The 19,623-nt window shown below is 53.4% G+C and overlaps 1 protein-coding gene across 1 annotated transcript in view; it reads right to left on the reverse strand.

Annotated features, from left to right (window-relative positions):
• The window catches only part of LOC122900562 (zinc finger protein 37A-like), a 57,717-nt gene extending 41,484 nt beyond the window's left edge, over nucleotides 1–16,233 (reverse strand). The window contains exon 1 of the mRNA XM_044239311.1: nucleotides 16,187–16,233. The gene's annotated coding sequence lies outside the window, so the exon portion shown is untranslated. The remainder of the gene's footprint in view (nucleotides 1–16,186) is intronic.
• Nucleotides 16,234–19,623: the final 3,390 nt, after the last annotated feature.

A 19,623-nucleotide genomic window follows, 5' to 3' on the forward strand; every position in this document is an offset into this window, starting at 1 on the left:
AACTCCCTGAGCTCTTCCTGCCGAGCCCCACCGGTGGACTGACCATTCTGTGGATCTCTCCTTAGCTTGGCTGGATGGACAGGCGGAGGAGTGTTCGACAGGAACGACAGAGGAAGACGTCCCATTTTTCACCAGAGTGTTACGTTGGCCTTTCTTTGGGGGGCACACAAAAGTCTTCTGGCTTTTTTAAACAAGGTCACTAAAATAAATATATATATATATAAAATAAAAAATATATATATATATATATATATATATATATATCAGCATGCCCGGTTGACAGGGTAGGGAGAAGTTTGAGGGACAATCTGTTACCCAATGCTACCTAACTCCGAAGGCATTGCAGGGGGGCGGGGACAACCACAGCAGGATCACCTACCGTCTGGAGGGCAGGGAGCTTGGGTACGGGTAGCAGCTATTCCCCTCGCCACCTATTGTGTCCGGGGGGGACCCGGAACGGGGGACCTCTAGGAAGACTGGGCGCATCTCTGGAGGAATCATTTTGCTCTCGTCATTCTTTGGGGCTCACGGGCCTCTAGCACACTTCCCCATCTGGCTTCCTCCCATCCCCCAGGGAACAAAAGAGCCATGCAAACAGGACAAAGCCTGATTTGACATTCATGCTGTTTTCTGAAATCACAGGTGTCCCTGCTGGAAGGGGACGGCGGTAAGTGTTCTGTACTCTAGAGACACTCACTTGTTTCCAACAACCTGGAAAAGGGCAAAGCTGGGGGCTTCCTTGCAGGCTCCACGATGAGAACCACCCTGATTCCAGGTACGGTGGGACTGGAAGAAGGGTCGGAGTAACAGCAAGGGATTTTCTGGGGAAAAACCCGTGGCCTCATGGCCCTGTCCCCGGAAACTACTGCGCTGCTCTTAGGTGGTGCAGGTTTGGGTGCAGGCAGTAGGTGTGCCTTGGAGATGGACTATTTCACAGCTATTCCAGGCCCTGGAGCTCCAAAGGGAGGCAAAGTTTCTATTCACGTCCCTACTCCTCTCCAGGACCTTTCATCCTCCATCCAGGAAGGGCCCACTGCAGCTCAGTCCATACCGATGAGCTCCCCACCTCCACATACTGGTCCGCACGTGCACCCCAAGCAAAGCTCCCCGAGCGATTCCCAAAGATTTCTGTCGCGGTCCCAACACTCTCTGTGTGTATCCACCTAGATCCCCTGGCTAGTCTGTACGATGGCCTTGACGTGGACAGCAGAGTGGGAGAGGCCCCGTTGTTCACCATGGTGGTAAGTTAGCCTTTCTTCAGGTGAGGTCCGGCATCCCTTGTTTCTCTGATCCTCACAATCAGATCCCAACACCTCAGCACGTACAATGTCCGTGGTGGGCAGATTCTTGAGGGAGCAACCCTTAGCCAGGAGGACCCCATTCCAAACACCCTGCAGGAAATGGCATGTTCGGTTACAGTCCACAGGGTCGTGAGCTTTTTCACGGGTGCTACTGACACCGCCGTGCCAACTTATGGACCCAGGGCATGCGACCTCTAGGTGGATTCCATATCACTGTCCATGACCCTGCCCATCACCAAGAGACCAAAAGAGCTGGGCACACGGGACGAGGCAGGACTTGATGTTCATCATGTTTTCTTTTCTGAAATCGCAGGTGGCCCTGCTGGAAAGGGAGCGTGGTAAGTATGCTGTCCTCTAGAGTCACTCATTGCTTTGGAGCAACCTGGACAATGGGCAAGGTGGGGCTTCCTTGCAGGCTCCATCTTGAGAGCCACCCAGAATCCAGATCCTGTTGCAATGACACTAAGGGTCATGTTCCGGACCGAGACCCGTGGCCTCGTGACCCTGCCCCCGGAAGCTACCGTGCTGCTCTTAGGTGCTGTAGGATCGGGTGCTGGGCACGAGGTCTGTTTCCATGGCAATCCATGCCCTGGGATTCTCAGGGTTGGTGTATGTGTGTCAGGTGGGTGAATCCTGTGTTCTCGAACGTGTCTGGTCCCTTCAAAATGGCGACTGATGGTGTCCACGTTCTCAGGGACGTTTCCCATCGCTGTCACGTCACGAACGTCCATTCATGGGAAAACTCTTCAACACCTACAATTGAAAGAGGTGTTCTTTCCCTGCCAATACACATCAATTCCCCCAGAAAGCAAATCCCGTCGCTAACTAGGACGGGCTAGACGGTGCCCCAAAGACACAAGTGTGTCCCTGTTACTGAGTCAGTGTCCATGGGGATCACCCGCCAAGGCAGGTCTCGGGCAAGAATGGTCACAGCACCTCCCACTTGACACTGCACTCACACACACACACACACATCTCTGCATCAGAGGCCCCACGATGCGTCTTCCCAACCTCATCGGAAGCACTGAGTGCTGGGACACACTTCCTCCCTTCTGCAGGCGGCTCCCGGGGCATCCGCCGGCAACAGCCCGTTCGGGGGTGACCCGCACAACGGGGCAGTGGCCAGGGAACAGATGGGGCCAATTCACCCCGTGTTTCTCCATGGAGATCTACCATTTCCCTGCAGATTCTGTGTCTAAGAATGCAACTGGCCTTGTCCCAGGGGAAATCCCACACCCACCACTGGTCCTCGCTGGGGCTCTCGGCGGTAGGCCCAAAAGGTGTCCTGTCCAAGGGGGAATGAGGTCGTCTTCGGGGACTGACCATCACTGGGGGCACCTGGACCCCGTCCATGCAGGAAGGAAGGGTGCTCTGTGCATTGCAAGGTGGCCAAAGAGAACCGCAAACCTCAACAGGTGTGACAGGACAATCACCGCCCATTTCGCTGGCCATCTCTCCGTGCAAGAGGGCCTTGTTAGATGCCGAAGGGTTGGGCCAATAGACAACTCAAGGGAGTTCAGTGCCTGGAAATGGAAACAGAGCCAAATCAGGGATTCAGGGTTCTTTGGCAGCCAACAAGACTTTCTCTCATGAGAAACACCTATGGGAACAGAATTTGACTTTCCGACATCTCTTTTCCTCACTCGCACAAGCGGGATCCACGGGAGTACCTTTCACTGCTCTCCGAGGGCGCTCAACGGGCTGTTCCAGGGTAACTGTACCAGTCTGCGTTCCACGAATTTCATACAAAGTCTCCAATTTTCTGCCTCCTTCCAACATGGGTCCTGGGTTTGAATTCCTGGTTTGGGTCCTTGCTACCCTAACTGAATATGCCACAGCTCAGCGTCCTCTGGATTCGCATTGCCCTCACGATGCCTTACGTTGAGCATCTTTTCGGACAATGTCTGTTTGACTGGCCGAGTCATTCGTTCCCTTTGCAGCACAGACTATTCCAGTCTTTTTCTCGATTCTTTCATTGGGTGAAATCCCGGTCTTCTTTTGTTTGGTTGGTTTTCTTTCAGTTTTTCCTTTTTGCCCGTGAACACACCTTTTCTGAAATAAGGATTGCCAAGGGCGTCTCCAGTCTGTGGGCTGCCTTTTCACTCTGTTCGCTGTTTCAGAAGAGGTTGCTTTTTCTGGGCTCCTCTTGGGAAGCATCGTGATGCCAACATGAGCGCATTTCCTTGGGCATTTCTCTTCCGCTCCCAGGTGCCCCTGCCTCTTTGTATGCCAGCACCCTCCTGTTGGCTCAGGGGAGTCATCCAAGGTATTGGAAGGTCAGCTTCTAGGGACCCACCACAGACTTCTTCATATTCAGAAAGGTCGTGGCTCACTGTGCTCCTTTCTGGTTCACTTATCTACTATAGCAGCTCCTCTGTCCCGAGAACATCACATTGTATTCTTTTGGTCAGTGCTGCACGGAATCTGTTCCCCATTTATACTAGGAACTGGGGCTTCACCTTAATCTCCTCGCGTCCAAAGACCTCCAGCAGTGCCTGGTGGGTGTGTTTCAGTCCGGGAAGGTCTTCCCTTGATCGACGTCCCTGTTAGGCCAGCCACTGATGCCCGAGCAATACGCGGGAGAGCAGGACTTGTCTCTCGCTCCTGGTTGGTTTCTAGCGCTGAGCGATCAAGGAGTCTGTCTAGTATCCATCGTACACAGTCATTTATTATCTCAGCACAGTATATGGAAATCATCAAGGGAACGAAAACGTCCAGGTGCTCACTCCCACTAGCCACACGTCAAGAGTCCCATAACGACTGGAGATTCCGATGGTTGCGCTGGGAGGGGACAGCGGTCATGGGCATGCAGAAATGACACGGAGGTGGCTGCTGTAGCCTCCTGGTCTCATTAGAAGGCATGAAACTCCAATCCCCGTCTCCTCCAAGGGCTCCGGCTCCGCCACCCCTGTGAACCTCTGACAGCACGGCAGAAAAGTCAGGCAGATGCTGCATGGCCCAGAGACATCTCAACGCACCTGGGATGAAGGGGTGAGGCGGTTTCTCTCCTAACGGCATTGCTCCTCTTTCAGTTCTTCCGGACCTACTGGTAGAGAGCATCGAGGACTACTCCCACCAGTGAGGACAAAGTCTCTTCAGGTAGGGAACGGCACCGAGGAGGGGAACACAGGGACAGGGCTCCCGGGAACATGGGGTTGCCCCTGCCACTCCGGAGAATGAGGAAGGTGGGTCAAAAACAACAAAGGAAAGGGATGCTCTGGCACAGGCATCATTGCCTCGTGTCACGGTTTCGGGATGAAAAGAACAGACGAGGTGTCCACGGGCCTTTAGGGTAGGCTGGGTTTGTCATCATCACTGGACTCCTTGCGCGGCTCCTTGAAGGATCTTTTCCATCAAAGATTGCTCGTGCCTCCCTTGGCCGCGGCCACATGTCATAGCTTGGCCTCTTTGCTCATGGCCTCCCGGGAATGGTGCACAAGAGATTCTGCATCTTTCTTGGCACTGGGCCCAGACCTGGTCATGCTCAAGACTTGCAGCCCCAACCGCACTCTCCTAGGCAAGAGAACCGCGACATTATGCTCTGGTCTGAGCCAGGAGGTGGAAGACAGGTCTAAATTCTCTCCCTTATAACCCCGACTACCAAACCATCCGGTTCTCTCCAAGCTGCTGTACCTTCAAGGGGACTCCCAGAGCTGCAGAAGGGAAAGCGTACTTCCCCTGGGTTCACTACACAGGCTCCCGTAAATCGGAGCTTCTGCCAGCCTTCACACCCTAGCCGAGTCTGACCTGTGGACATGTTCCCAAGGGCGGGATGCCCCTTGCAGCTACCATGGAGACCCCCTGTCGTGGGCCACGGTCCCCTGGGCCTGTGTGAAGGGGCTGCTGAACCTGCTTCACACACTTGCCTCCCTGGGTCCACACTACCTCTCACCAGCTGGCGTCGAGGCATAGCACAGAGTCTCTTGGGAATAGGGCCAGGGAGTCACGGTTCCTCTCACAAACCCACCTCGCCGGCTTACAGCCCTGGCCATGCTCTCCACTCCCTAGGCATGCCCAACTGGCAAACGTCCCTCAGGCCTGCCCAGGGCCCTACACACACCGCTACCCCGTCCATTCCAGGCATGCCTCAGCAGGAGCACTGGCAGGAATCCTGTGTTTCAGTGACCACACTGCTGGACATTTTCCAGGGCTGCCAGAACAGCTGAGGGCACCTGCATACTTTCCCGTGCTCCTGTCTCCATTCAACCTCTGTAGCACTTAGGGAAACACAGGGCGTTGCATTCCCTGAAACACGTCTCTGAGAAGGTCATCTCAGTCCCTGGGCAGACAGGGACTGTGGGCACGTGGTGGGCCATCTCTCCCTGCACCTCCCCAAAAATCCCAGACCCATGACAGCTGCTCCCAGCACAGGGGGATTAATTCCGGGGGACCCAGGATGTCTCCTCTCATTCCTTGGTTGCCCCCTCCTGGACAACAATAGGACGGGTGGAGCTTGGCAGGGTGAAGGAGATGGAGCATCTGTGGGGGCGGGGGGGTAGAGGAGGAGGAGGAAGAAAAAGAGCAGGGAAGGACAGAAACAAGGACGGAGGAAGACAAAGTCCCACAGAGGCCGTCTTAGGGACAGTGACAGCCTCCAGCGGGAAAAGGATCACACAGCCGGGCTTCCGGATCTTGGAGAGAGTCGGGAGGTGGGAAGAGCAGGTGGGCAACCAGAGACACCCGCCCACGAACCCTGCAGAGATCAAGCAACCAAGGCCAGGGAGGACTCGGAGCTAGCGACGCACCCCACTGAGGGCAGAGCCCAGCATCCCCAGAGCGGCAGGCCGTGGGTCGTCTCGCACGGCCACCTCAGCATCCCCGCTGCTCTCTGACCCAGACGAGGATTTCGCGGAAGATGACGATTCTGACGGAAGCAGCCACCCTGTGCCTGTAATGCACTTCCACATCCATCTCTTGGGCTTCCCCTCTCCTCTGTCCATAAGTGCCTACTCCCAGCTCTTCCCCTTTCCCTGCTTTGACGATGCCCACCCAGGAGGCCCTCGTCTCCAGCAGGAACACGGGCTTTGCATCGGAACTGCTGCTTGAAATTCCCCGGCAGCCCTCCTCACCGCTTTCCTCCTATCACCCTGACCCCTCCATGCAGACTCTGGGAAGCGGCCCCAGACCGCAGAGCAGGGAGGAGGGCTGGGAGTCCGCAGGGCATGGCTCACCCGGCTGGAGGGGCCTCGGGAAGGGAAGCTGGGCCTGGGTGCCCCACTTGGTTTTCTCCTACCGGGGAGTCTGTGCTCATGCCAACTTCTGCTCTTGCTCCCAGCTCTCAAGAAGCTTCCCTTCGGTGGACTTTACACAAACCACAAGGGAAGCAGAAGAAGAGGAGGACTCGGGAAAGGGGTGAGTCAGGCAGGAAAAGGGGCCGGTGAACATGGACACACACTCTCCCTCGTTGCCCCGTCCTTGTTCTGGGCACCTCGGGAAACCGCACAGAACCCGGGGTCCTGCCCTAGCCTCTGACCACAAAGAGGAGAGGAGACGAAGGTCCCAGTCCCTGTAGGCACTAGGAAGCCCTGAGAACATCCCATGGGGAACCTCCACCTGATCCGGGCAACTCCCTGTGGGGGTCGGGTGCTGTCGTCCAGGAGCTTCTGATCTTGGAAGGAGGGCACTGGCTGCCTGGAGGGACTGGACCCTAGGCAGCCCAGGCACGGTGCTCTTCTGGCAAAGGGCTCCACGCCCCCTGTGGAGCCCCTCCCTCTGCACGACCCAAGGCTTGCCCTCCCACCCTGGAAAAGTCAGCAGATGGCTTGCTCCTGGACAACGCTAGTCGGGAAGAGACAGTGGTGGGGTGGCCTCATCTCCCACTTCAGGCACGTGAGAAATGAGCAAATAAAGACAGGCCCCCGGGCTCACAGGAGCAGGACAGCTCACCCCTCCCAGCGCTGCATCCCTGTGGGCACGGAGTCGGGCCTGGTCTCCAGCTGTCCGCCGGCCACTCCCGTATGATCTGACCGACACCTCCCATCCCCCAAGCCTCCAAGACGCCTGTGGGAGGTAGTGGGTCCCCTCGTGGCACCACTTCCCTTTGTGAGTTTCATCCTCCTGAGACTTTCCTCGATCCCTCAGTCGGCAGGAGAGACCCACCAGGGAAAGGCCACCCTGCCTGCTCCCACCTCGCCCAACACCTGCCCACAGCCCGTGGAATGTGCAAACTCACTTCCCGTGGGGGTTGGGAGCACGTCGTCTCTGCCACACCACCTGCAACACTCGCGTGGGCAAAGGCTCCCCCCACAGAGAAGGGCATGTCCAGGGCTCTCAGAGAGGCTGGGGAAGGGACAGCCCAGCAGGAGGAGGGCCCCGCCGTCATGGAGGAGGTCGGTCAGGGAAGGGGCCTGAGGGACCCTGACAGTGTAGCCTTCATTCTGCCCCAGGGGGCCCACGGGAAATTCCCCTTTCTTCAGGTCACGCATGGGTCCTGCAGGGAAACCTCCACCTCAACACCTCAGAAGACACGTCCCGCAAAACCCCACAGGCCTCTAGTAAGACCTGGCCCAGGCCACACGCCACTCGCTATCTCACACCGCTCCACCTGTTGTCTCCACAGCTGCGCCACAGGACAGTGTGCCCATGACCCCGGGGCACCAGAAGCTCCTGGGGTGCTCCGACAAAGGGAGCCAGGACGGCCCTGGGGCCCCCCTTGCAGCTCCGATTTGGGCCCGGAGGAGGAGTTGGTGTGAACACACAGGGAAACACGCCTGCAGGAACTGCTCTCTTACGCCTGACCTCCGTAGGCCAAAGAGAAGGCTTCTGGGCAGCCCACCAGAAGACGGCACTGGAGCCCCGAGGATCGGATGAAAGGACCCTCTGGGTCGGCCACCACACCCAGAGGTGGCTGCCCGGGCCCTGCCAATGATGGGCACTTGGAGGACGAGGCAACCATCTGGGCCCATACAGTCCATTGTCTGGTGAGACTGGGCCCACCTGGGACTGGGCGGGACAGCAGCCTTCCCGTCGACTCCCCTGCCTGCTGCAGGGGCTGCTCCTCCTCCCGCTGTCCCCTGCAACCCTGAAGAGCATGACACATTCAGGACAAAGCGGCACTGCCAGGGCCCCTTGACCACCCTGGGAACCACTCGAGAGGCAGCAACCCTAGCCCTGCTGGATTCCCCGAGGGTGCCGCCCCAGAACCGCCCGTCGCTTCCACCACAGGACCGTGACCAATACTGGGCTCAACACTGGCAGCGGCCCCACATAACGGGCCGCGCTCAGCCTGTGTGTTTGGCAGCAGCAAGAGGTGTAGCGACGAGAGGCTGTCCTTCATCTGAGCTCCAACTCGGGAGCACCCAGACACCACGCCAGAGGAACGGGGGCCCCAAGCACCATGCTGCACCTCGGGGAAAACGTGGGCCTCAAGGATGGCAATGTTAGACATCTAGGACGTACCGAAATGGGACCCAACATTCCTTCGGAGGCACGTGAAAGCATGGCGCGTTTGACTCTGCCCTAGCCCTCCAGTCAAAAGGTCTCGGGAACCACTTCCTCTCCCATGGCAACCCTCAGCATCCCCTGATGTTCCATGAGAATCTCTTCGCCTTGGAACGGGGCCATCACTGATGGCTGATCTGACCAAGGCTTGGATGGGACTGTCCTACGGAGACAGCGAGGCTGAGACCCAGACGAGACCAAAGGGCTTTAAGGGACTGAGGCTGACTTTCGGGAAGCCGGCGGCTAGCAAGCCCCTTGGGAATGCTGGCCTGACCCCTTGGCCTCCAGACTACCCACCGCCTCACCAGGAGCAGAAAGAGTGTCACTTCCTGGCAGGAGTAGGAACCCCAGGATCTATCAGGCACCTCAGGAAAAGGAACCTGACCAAATCCACAGGTATCGCAGGCCAGTCCGACGGCCGGCCCTTCCCTTGGCTTCTGGCCTCGAGAGACAACGGTTAGAGATTTCCTCGGAGAAGTCCCAGCGATGCAGACTCTAACCGATCACTCCGGATCGATCACAAGGCTTGCTGTCCTTAAGTCGATAAGGGGGCCATGTGGGTTAAAGCGCACCTTGCTTTCTGTGGAACATGAGCCCTGAGTTGGCTATCTCTGGAAAGGAGTGCTCTTTTGAAGAGGAAAAGTCAGTTTCAAGAACCCATCTTTGTGCACGTTCACGTCTAACTCTGGTGGCCTTTCCAAATGCGTCGCTTACCTAAGCTAGACAACTTGGGGTCACCCTCAGAAACATGGCCACATTAGCTCGTGGGTGGGCAGTCCCCTGGCTCCTTATTCTGCGGGCATAACACCGGGACCCCATGGGCTCAGGGTTCACTCAGCAACTGAACCATGCGATAGACTCCCCCATGACTGTGGAACTCAACGAGCACCTTGACCAGCTGGATGGGGCTGGGATGAGGAACTCGATCTCTCAAAGTCAGAGAACACACACCACTCCACAGGGTTCTCTGGGGACTTATGGGAACAATGAAGGACCCCACTCTCTACCTGGAGTGCAGGGTGCCCTTGGGGTGCCCGTATCTCCCGGACAAGTTTTCTCCCACTCACCGGCGATTCCTACTAACAATCTTCCGGCGCGACCTCCAAACAGAAGGGCTTCTTGCAATGGTTTCTTCCCTCCCAGTCCTACTGATCCAAGAAGCCACCCCTATTCAGGTACACTGGCAATCAATGGCTTTAGCTAAGCATCCAACTGCCCTCCTGGGAAAAGGAACCTCCCAATTCATACGGGGATGGCCCCTGATTCTAAGGACTTGGCATCGGCTCCTGAGCGTCCCAGAGAACAAAGGCCACCAAACCATGACAGCAGGCCCATGATATTACCAAGTACCACCTTACGCTTCCAGATAATCCTAAACTAACACCCGAAACCAGCCCAAATGGAAACCCAGCGATCCTTAGGCCTGGACCCGACCGCTCTACGCCCATGGCTCCTAACTCTGGAAAGGCTCTGAAGTCCACCACACTGCAGAGGCCCCTACAAAAATGCGGAGGACAGGTGCTTTAGCAACAGCAACAGTTTCAGGGAAAGGCGGAAAGAAGAACCAGGAGTGCCGTCATCACTCGAACTCGGACTGCTGAGGCCAAAGCCTGTCAGCAAACATGTCTGCCCCCAGAGCAGAGATCCTAGTGCCCACCTGTTGGTTCTCATTGGCAACAAATCATACAAGCATTTATCCAGACTCCGACAGGCCTTCCTCGTCCTCGTCGCCCATGAAGCGATGGACAGAAATGGCTCTTCTTCCCAAGCCAGAACCCGCCAACCCGATATGGGCCTGAAATGCTTGCATGTTCCAAGAATGGCCCTCCTAACCCGAGGAGCCCTTGAAAGCCTGACAGCGGTTCAAGAAGACTCAGGATTCGATAAGGGCCCCAAGCTGGGATGCAATGGCCATGAAGCTCTAACCGGGCCCATGGCTTCCCCAAGCTCCAGAGGCCCCCGGACATTTGGCCTGGGCCAAATGCATGGGCGCATCATGAAAACCATCACCGACCCAGACAACCTTCCCCATTTTAAGCAACGGTGCACGGGTGCTCTGTTCCACTGACGTGGACACCTAGCATCCATCGTTGCCCCTCTTTGGGAATGGAGGATGTCGTGGGGCATGGGGAAGTCCTTATGAGTACACAGTCAAGGCCCACCGTGTCACCCCAAACAGGATTTCTCAGTGAAATATGGGAATGATCCCAATGCACAAGGCAGTTCTACAGAACACAAAGGCTTCAGAGGTGGTAACTGCTACACAAGGTGGAGCCTGTGCCCATCGAAAGACACAATGCTGTGCATACATTCCCCATGATCTCAAAGAGAACTCTGGGTTCCTACCAGACACCACTGCTCAAATCCCCACTTCCAAGGATTCCTCTCCTTAAAGACTGGCTCAACTCTTGGCCTGGGGGAGGGTTCTCACCCACTATCAGAGGACTCTTCATGGGGATTTTCCTTCTCTTTCTTCTTCTAATCTTGTTGTGTTGTTTCCCACCCCCTCGTCCTGTCTCTGCAGGTGGTGCCAGGAACCCTTCACTGCAATAACTTCCAGAGGACAGATGGTCCTTTCCGCTCAGGAAGATCCAGTCACAAGTTCTCCCCTGCACTCAGTGACCTCTTCCTTTTACGACTCTGACAGCTGAGGCCTCCCCCAGCGGGGCCTCCCCCACCTGACCAGCAACGACCTACGCAGAGGGACAGCTCTGCGCCCCTATTCAGTAGGAAGAAGTTACAGAAGAGGAGACTGTCCTCCTTCAACACCCTTAACTGTGCAACGCTCTGCACTGCTCAGGGGCAAACGAGGAAGGAGGAGGAGGCTAGCTGAGCACCAAGCAGGAGCTGGCATGCCACACCGCCCCCCAACCTGTGATACGGGGGACATCCCTTAGGCGCTCTGACTGCCCTCAGCTGAGGAAAGGAAAAAAACAGATTCTCCCCAGATGGAGATCAAAACCCGGCAAGACCGGAGTCTCCCTCGGTTTGTAAAAGTCCTCGTGATTCTGCAGGAAGAGGCTCGCTTCACGAGAGGCTAGGGACCTGCCAGAGGCCCGGATCTCCATTTCTGCAGTCCGTTGAGAAGGACCTGTGAGAGGAGGAAGGTAACATTCCTCCGGGAAGCTCCCCACCATCTTTCAATTCATGCCTTCCTAGCAGGAAAAACCACCTTCCCTTCACAAGAGCCAAGCCTCCCGTATGCTGGGTGTCCTCTATCCTCCTGCCACGTTCTTGCAAAACCTCCCTTTTGCCTGACCTCCCCCAATGCCATCCCAAAGAGTCAGCCTCACGGCAGGACCCCAGCAAGCAGCCCTTTCGACCCAAGGATCATACCTCTGTGCTTTAATAAAAATCACCTCCTGCCAGCAAAGCCGTCTCAGACTTCTTTCATGACCATCAGCCTTGAATGCTAACCTCTGTCCTACATCAGTCCTGTCTCTTGTAGGGCTCCTGTGGAAACAACCCCGCAACACGGGCCCATTTCTGTCCCCTCTTCCGACTCCATCCACCTCACCCACTGCACATTCTGTGTCCCCCGAGGACTGGACTCTTCTGGGATTCTTGCACTCAAACCCTCACATGGCCCCTCTTTCAGTCCTCGACGTGGTTGGCGTTGCCCTTCTGAAACTCTCCAGCATCCCAACCTCACTTTCTTTGTCTCGCAGGTTTATCTGGTCCATAGGTTCTCATCACCAACACCCTATAACCGGTTCCTGCTCCTGAGTAGAGGACTCCATTTCTTTCCTTTGTCATCAAGCTCAAACCTTAACTCTCAGATGTTTGTCTCACAACTTTCAAAATTCTTCTTTCCCCTAATGCCTCTCTACCAGCTCCTCTTCTCCCTTTTTCAAGACCGCCCGCCATCCCTTCCTTCCTTCCGTCCCTGCATGATCTTTTTGTTCTTTGTATTCCTTCCTCCCTCCCCCTCTTTCCATTTCTCGTTCTGTTCTGTTAGTCCCCACACAGCGCTTCAGTACTTTTTCACCTAGTGTTCCGGGACTCATTCTGTGCGTACAAGACCCAGGAGCTCACGGCAATATGTTCCCTATTATAAAGGATGAAGGGAGACCCACAAGGGGGAATCTCAAAGGTCTGCTTCTCTGCAAGTCAACGGGAAGCTTCAGGGTCATGAAACCTGGCCTTCCACACTAGAGCTGGACACGGGCTATGCTAAGCATTCCCCACAATCTCCTGTCATCCAAGGCCCTGAGCATACGGGCTGTCCTACCAGAAACCTGAAGAGTTTCATTTCTCGGCTGAAATGAGCCTTGAGTCAAGGCGCCGCCCGAGTGTCTGGAAAAGTCACTGGCTTCAGCACGATTCACGGGTATATAGTCTTTGAAACGGAAACATCAAAAATTTAATCAGCAGTTGATGTGGGGGTGAGGCTACCATGTAGAAAGATCTATCTGAATTCCAAACAGGAATAGGCACCCAACTACAAGTGGCTTGCAGGGGTAGACACAGCAACCATTCCTGAAGGAAGGGGCTGGAACGTGTGCGTTGAGTCAGGAAGGGAGGAACGTGAGGGAGCCATCCTGCCACAGCCCCTCCTGTTCTGGCCATTAGCAGAGGGTTCACACTGCACAGGAACCCGGGCAATGCTGGGGCACAGCACGGAGAGGTCTCACGTGCCTCACCTCACTCCGGGTGTGCTGTGTCCTGGGAAGACAAGCCTTGTATTTGCTGACAGTGTGGAAAAACCTTCAGCCATGTGTCCCTGGTGCCAGGGACATCAGAGCTCGTCCATCCTGGATCACAGCACACCCATCTCCCCAGTGTGGGAGAGACTTTAGTGGGGGCTCTAACCTCGGGAGACATGAGAGAACTCACCCTTCCAAGGAAAGGAGACATGATACACATGGAGGGAACAACCCCAAGGCAGTGCTCAGCTCTCTACACAGTAAGACCACCGGAGACGCACCTCAGGGATGGAACGAAGGTAGGAGACCCTTGCTTCAGAGAGCTCCGTTCTTCTTCACGTCCAGGACCTCACAAGGGGTAGAAGCCATGTGCTGGGATTGCTGCACAAGAGCTCGCAGCAACATGCATCCCTTCGAGGCCATGGGCACCTTCCCAAAGACAGAAACCGGTTGAATGCCATCCTCAGGAGCAAGCATTTAGGCCAGCCACACCCTTAGTCAGCATCCGAGGATCCACACCAGCGGCAACCCCGACAAATGCGGTCAATGTGGAAGAGCTGTTCGATACAGCTCTCACATTTGGAGACACCAGACAGCACAGAGCAGTGAAATCTGTGTCTGTCATGACTGGGGCCCCGCCTGTACCCAGAGCGCCCACCTTGCTCACCGCCACAGAAATCACACAGTACAAACCCCTTGTCTCCCGTCACTGAGGCAGAGCCTTCAGCCAGAAGTGGGACCTTTCCCAACACCAGAGAACTCACACGGGGAGAGGCACTGGCGCTGTATCCTGCTGGGAGAAGCTTCAGGTGGGGCTCAGGCCTGAGGCTCCCGCTACCATCTCAGAGTGTGCTTCACCCCTCACACGGGAGAAAAGGTGCAGGCACCCCTGGGACCCCCTGTATCATCGCTGTGGCTGAATGCCGAGAACATCCCATATGGGAATCCCATTCCTCACGGAGCCAACACAGGAAGGACCTGGGTGGATTCGCACACAAGTAATTCCTCTCAGTCTGATGAGCAAAGGAATGGGCTCAGCTATCCCTTATTCCCTAGCCAGCAATGACAGCCTCACACCAAGGAATCACTGATCCCAACGCAACAAGGGGAAATTCTTCTCACCATAGAATCACTGGACAAATACCTCCCAAGGAATTCCTCCGGGTGACTCTGAGATACAAACTCAGACACTGCAAACACATACAGCAGGGCCCCCTTCTGAGGGATGCGGAATGTGCTATTCCAGTAACCTATAGCTAGAAATCAAGCACATCTGCTCTGATCCAGGAGTACTTCCATAAAGGCCAGTCTCACCGAACAGGTGGGGTCTCACAACCGTGCACACTGTGCCAAGTAAGAACGGGGGACGTTTCCTTTACAACCTCTCACAACTGACACAGGTACTGTCTCTTGCTCGCAAGTGGGGTCACAGGAAGTACCTCTGCCTGGGATCCATGAGAACATCAAGTCGAGGGTGACCTCAGAATCTCAGAACACAAGGCGATCGATGGATGTTCACGAAAACAGAAACCTATCCGTGTAGGTAGATTGAAAGGATGAATGGCCACAAGATTCAACAAACACATGGTTTGTGATCTACCTCTCATGGGTCCTTCTTTCTACTAATATTGTCCTCACAAAGTGCAAAGGATTTACAAATTAATTACACGCTTAGAAATATCTCTATTTACTTCACTTATTGGAGAGCGACAGAGCTAGCAAGAAAGCAAAAACAGTCGGAGTCGAGCAGCAAGGAAGATGGAGAAGGGTGCCCAATACAGGGCTTGATTCCCCCAGGATCCAGGGATCCTGACCTCAGCCAAGGGCAGATGCTTACTCAACTGTGCCACCCGGGGGCTTGCAAAGTAATTTCATCTTATACAAAGGTGTTCTTTGGAAGACCTGTTGGGACCAGGGCAGGAAAACCTCAACAGTTCAGCATCAGGCAGTGAGGGCTTCCTCCCTATCTATGAGAACATGGGAGCCAAGAGCTTTTCTCCACCACCAAGAAAAGCTACGTATCTCTGGGCCTGAGAGGGTGTACGACCACTGCAGACATGGAAATGCTCCCGAATTCAGAAGATTTTAGAACGGGAGGGGATTCTTACACTCCCTTCCATAAAGACCAAGCCTGTCCAGGAATGCCTGCGAGGTTCTTTCAGTTAAGGGACCAATGTTTGGCTATGGCTCAGGTTATGTCAGGGTTATGGGATTGAGCCCTTAGTCAGGCTATGGAAGGCATAGGGAGCCTGCTGAAGGGAGTCTCTCATCCTCTATAACTCCCACTCCACCCAGAAATGAAACAGGAGAGAGAGAGAGAGAGAGAGAGAGAGAGAACGTGTGCCGAAGTCCACTCAGACATCCATTTGTAAAGATGCCCAGGATTCCTTGCTCTAGATGAATGGCCCAATAAAGCAAGTGTGGGGAGAATGTCGATCATAGAGAGAATGTTTATTTATTAAGTTTTGCTTTATATAAAACAATTGATTTTTTATTAACTCCGTCGTGTGTTTTATAGAGTCAGGCTTCAATAACTCGGGACTCTTCTAAAAGGGGAAACCTGGAGTTCAGAAGTTTTATGTGGGGCAGGGACTTGCCGAACCTTCTCCATATGTGCCAAGAAGTAATTTTCCCCCACAGCCAACTCTACACATTCTGGTTAAGAGTACATCTCCGAGTTAATCGACAAGAAGAGGCTATCTTTTCCTCCGGAAGAAAGACAGAAGCAGGCAAGAAAGACACCCAGGTCAAGGCCTGAACCTCAACCCAGGCGGGAGGTTCAGAACCAAGACTACTTACCACTGCGATGCACGTACACCAGGGAGATGGCAGCGGTCACACTCCTGGACGTGCTGAACTTCCATCTCCACTGAAGAGACGGAGGCCAGACGCTTTGGATGCTGCCCAGCAGGCCACGTCCCCTGAGACTCGAAGCGCCACCTGTAAAAGCAAGGACAGCATTCAGTCGAGGTCTCAGGACCCACACGTGGGGAGACACGGAGTCACCCATGACGGAAGCAGGCCCCTCCGTCCCAGCAGGGAGTGCCGGTTCAAGGAGGCCAAAACCACAGGGCCCCACCATCTGTCAAAGTCTTAGCATAGCTGCTGGAAGACTTTCCCCTAATACATGCTTAGAGATTAGGCTGCCAGGAGTTCCATGAGGCTGAAATGGGCCTCTGGCCTTTCCTTGCTAAGACGTGCCTCTCGCGAACCCTGGAACTCAACAAGGAAAAAAAAAACCAACAACGACTACCTTCCCCTTCCCCAACACCCTTCCACTTCAGGGTCGTGGCTACGGCACACTTCACACTGTGCGCATTTTTCCCGAATAAACTCCAACCCTCCAAAATAAAGCACAGAGCAGAGAGCCAGGCTTGGGCACCCCGGCGACCTGGCTGGCTGCCATGGCTGCCTGGGCCTGCCTGCCTCCCTCCCTCCCTGGCTCCAGTCCTTTCCTATGAGCATCTGCCTGGGCCCTGGGACTCTGGCTCTGCCCCAGGTGCCCCGGGCCCGGGGTGCAGGCTGTCAAAAGGCAGTTGAGGGGCCACAGACTCTAGCAGGTGGGCCCTGTGCTCCCCTCAACCCAACCACCGTGGGGACCAACGTGGGCCCAGGTGCCAGATCCAACTGCAGCCCCCCGCCTTCCTGCTCAAACACAGGGGTCACCTCAGAAGCAAGGCACATCGGCCCCAAATAACCTGCCCCTTAGCCCCCACCCCACCGGCCTGAATATCCCCTGGGGACAGAAGCCCCAGAAGACAACACAACCTTCACTCCAGGCGGCGCATTTCGCTCGTCCTCACGTCTTGCACAGGTTGTCTGATGGGTCCAGTAAAACCCGCCTACGTTATGGCCCGCGTGCTGCTGTGACGTGAGGAACCCTTCACTTCCCCAGAGTCTGAACGGTCACCTGACCCATTTCGGAGGGCTGTCCCAGTGACCACGCCCACTTCTCCTGCCAGCCTGGGACTCTGCCTGCAGAAAAAGAACAAGAAAGAACGAGAGTTGGTGATCATGTGGAGAAAAAGGAACCTTGTGTACTGATGGTGGGGATGAAAACTGGTGCAGCCATTATGGGAAACAATGTGGAGGTTCCTCAAAAAGTTAAAAATAGAACTGTCATGTGTTCCAGTAATTCCATTACTGGGTATTTACTCAAAGAAAATGAAAACATTTGAGAAGATACGTTTATATTGCAGCACTATTTACAGTAGGCCAGATATGGAAGAGCCCGTCAATAGATGAGTGGATAAAAAAGAAAGAAGACGTGGCGGGGGGGTGGGAGGTTGGGGTACCAGGTGATGGGTATTATAGAGGGCACGGCTTGCATGGAGCACTGGGTGTGGTGAAAAAATGATGAATAATGTTTTTCTGAAAATAAATAAATTGAAAAAAAAATAATCTTAAAAAAAAAAACAGGAAACAACATGTGTTCAAGAGGATGTGGAGAAAGGGGAACCCTCTTACACTGTTGCTGGGAATGCAAGTTGGTGGCATGTATTTATATCTGATTTCCTCTGAATACACCTGAGTGATTATGAAAGTAATGGTCCTTAGCAAATGGTGTGCTTTTTCAAAATAAAGTTCAAGTTTTCTACAAATCTGTAATTTTGAACAAGAACCTACAGGTTTATAATCCAACAGGTCCATTTAGAAATTAATTCCTTATAGTATTTTCTGAATATAAAGGCTCTCTCACTCATCGAGAGGCACAGTTAATGAATTAAGTAATGATCGAATAGCCACTATATGTTATATAACAAAGTAAGATATGCTCTCTTTGAAGAAATTATAATCCAGAGAATAGCTTCTTCATTCAACATCCATACACTACCAGGAATCAGATTCTATAGTAGATGACATAAATTAAAGGAATGAAGGAACATTTCAAAAGCTGTGGAAAGCTGAGCTTAAATTTGAAAATGTGCTTAAAACCAATGATAATGATATTAACAACAAGAAAAGTTAACAGGAAAACTAACCATTACCATGAGCCAAGCACTGTTCCAGGTACTTTTCCTGCATTAACTCACAAAAATCCCCAAGTATGTTAGGAATGAAATGTAGACTTATATGGCAGGAAAGCGCATCTGTGGGTAATCCTAACAAGAAGGATTAGCACCAGTTCTGTGCCATACAGAAGAAACGTAGCCATATTTAAGGGTAACTGGGGCATCTGGGTGGTTCGGGTGGTTACGTGTCTGACTCCTGGATTTCAGCTCAGATCGTGATCTCAGGGTTGTGAGATCAAGCCCTGTGTAGGGCTCCATGCTTAGCACAGAGGTTTGTTTGTTTTGGGTTTTTTTTTAAAGATTTTATGTATTTATCTGACAGAGAAAGAGAGAGGGAACACAAGCAGGGGAAGAGGGGGGAGAGGCAAGCAGGGGAAGAGCGAGAGGGAGAAGGTGGCTCCCTGATGAGCAGGGAGCCCAACTCAGGGCTCAATCCCAAGACACTGGGTCATGACCTGAGCTGAAGGCAGACGCCCAATGACTGAGTCACCCAGGCAACCCTCAGCAGAGTCTGCTTGAGATACTTTCTTTCCCTCTTCTGCTGGTCCTCCCCCAACTCATGTGTGCTTGCTCTAAATAAATAAATAAAATCTCTTTTTTCAAAGGGTAAAAAAGATTAAGGGTCATTAAATGAGAGAAACATAAATTTGCTATATGATGCATTGGGCAAAATACACTCAAGATATTAACATGATAAATTAGATGCTTCGGCGGGCAAAGTCTAACTGCATTTAGGAATCAGAACAAAGAGGAAAACAGTGTGCCCCAGTGTTCTGGGTAGTATCAGCACAAATTGAGAATATAAAAAGAATTTTTCTAAAGTTTACAGAAATATAACTATAGTGATCTAACATTAATAAGAAAGGAAGACAGAAAAATAAAATGACACAAGGACACAGTTACAAGAGAAGATTCACAGGAGGTAACAAATGAAGTGGGGAAAATTTATGATTTGTAAATGCTGACTGTGATATTACTTCTTCTCACACTGAAGGGATCAGGATATCCTGTATCTTCTGTAGACACACAGGTATAACACTGAATGTCAAGTGGGCAAAAGATGCTAAAAATATAAATATGCAGTTAGCAGAATAAATGAAAACCTCTTATCTTAGCTATAGGAAGGTATTATTTTATTTCAAAGATCCAATTTGACAATTTGTACTTTAACAGGTAAATGTAGTCTGTTGCTATTTATGGTGATTCCTGAAATATATCAAGTCA

This window comes from Neovison vison, chromosome 2, assembly GCF_020171115.1.
Source record: "Neovison vison isolate M4711 chromosome 2, ASM_NN_V1, whole genome shotgun sequence".
Classification (NCBI taxonomy): domain Eukaryota; kingdom Metazoa; phylum Chordata; class Mammalia; order Carnivora; family Mustelidae; genus Neogale; species Neogale vison.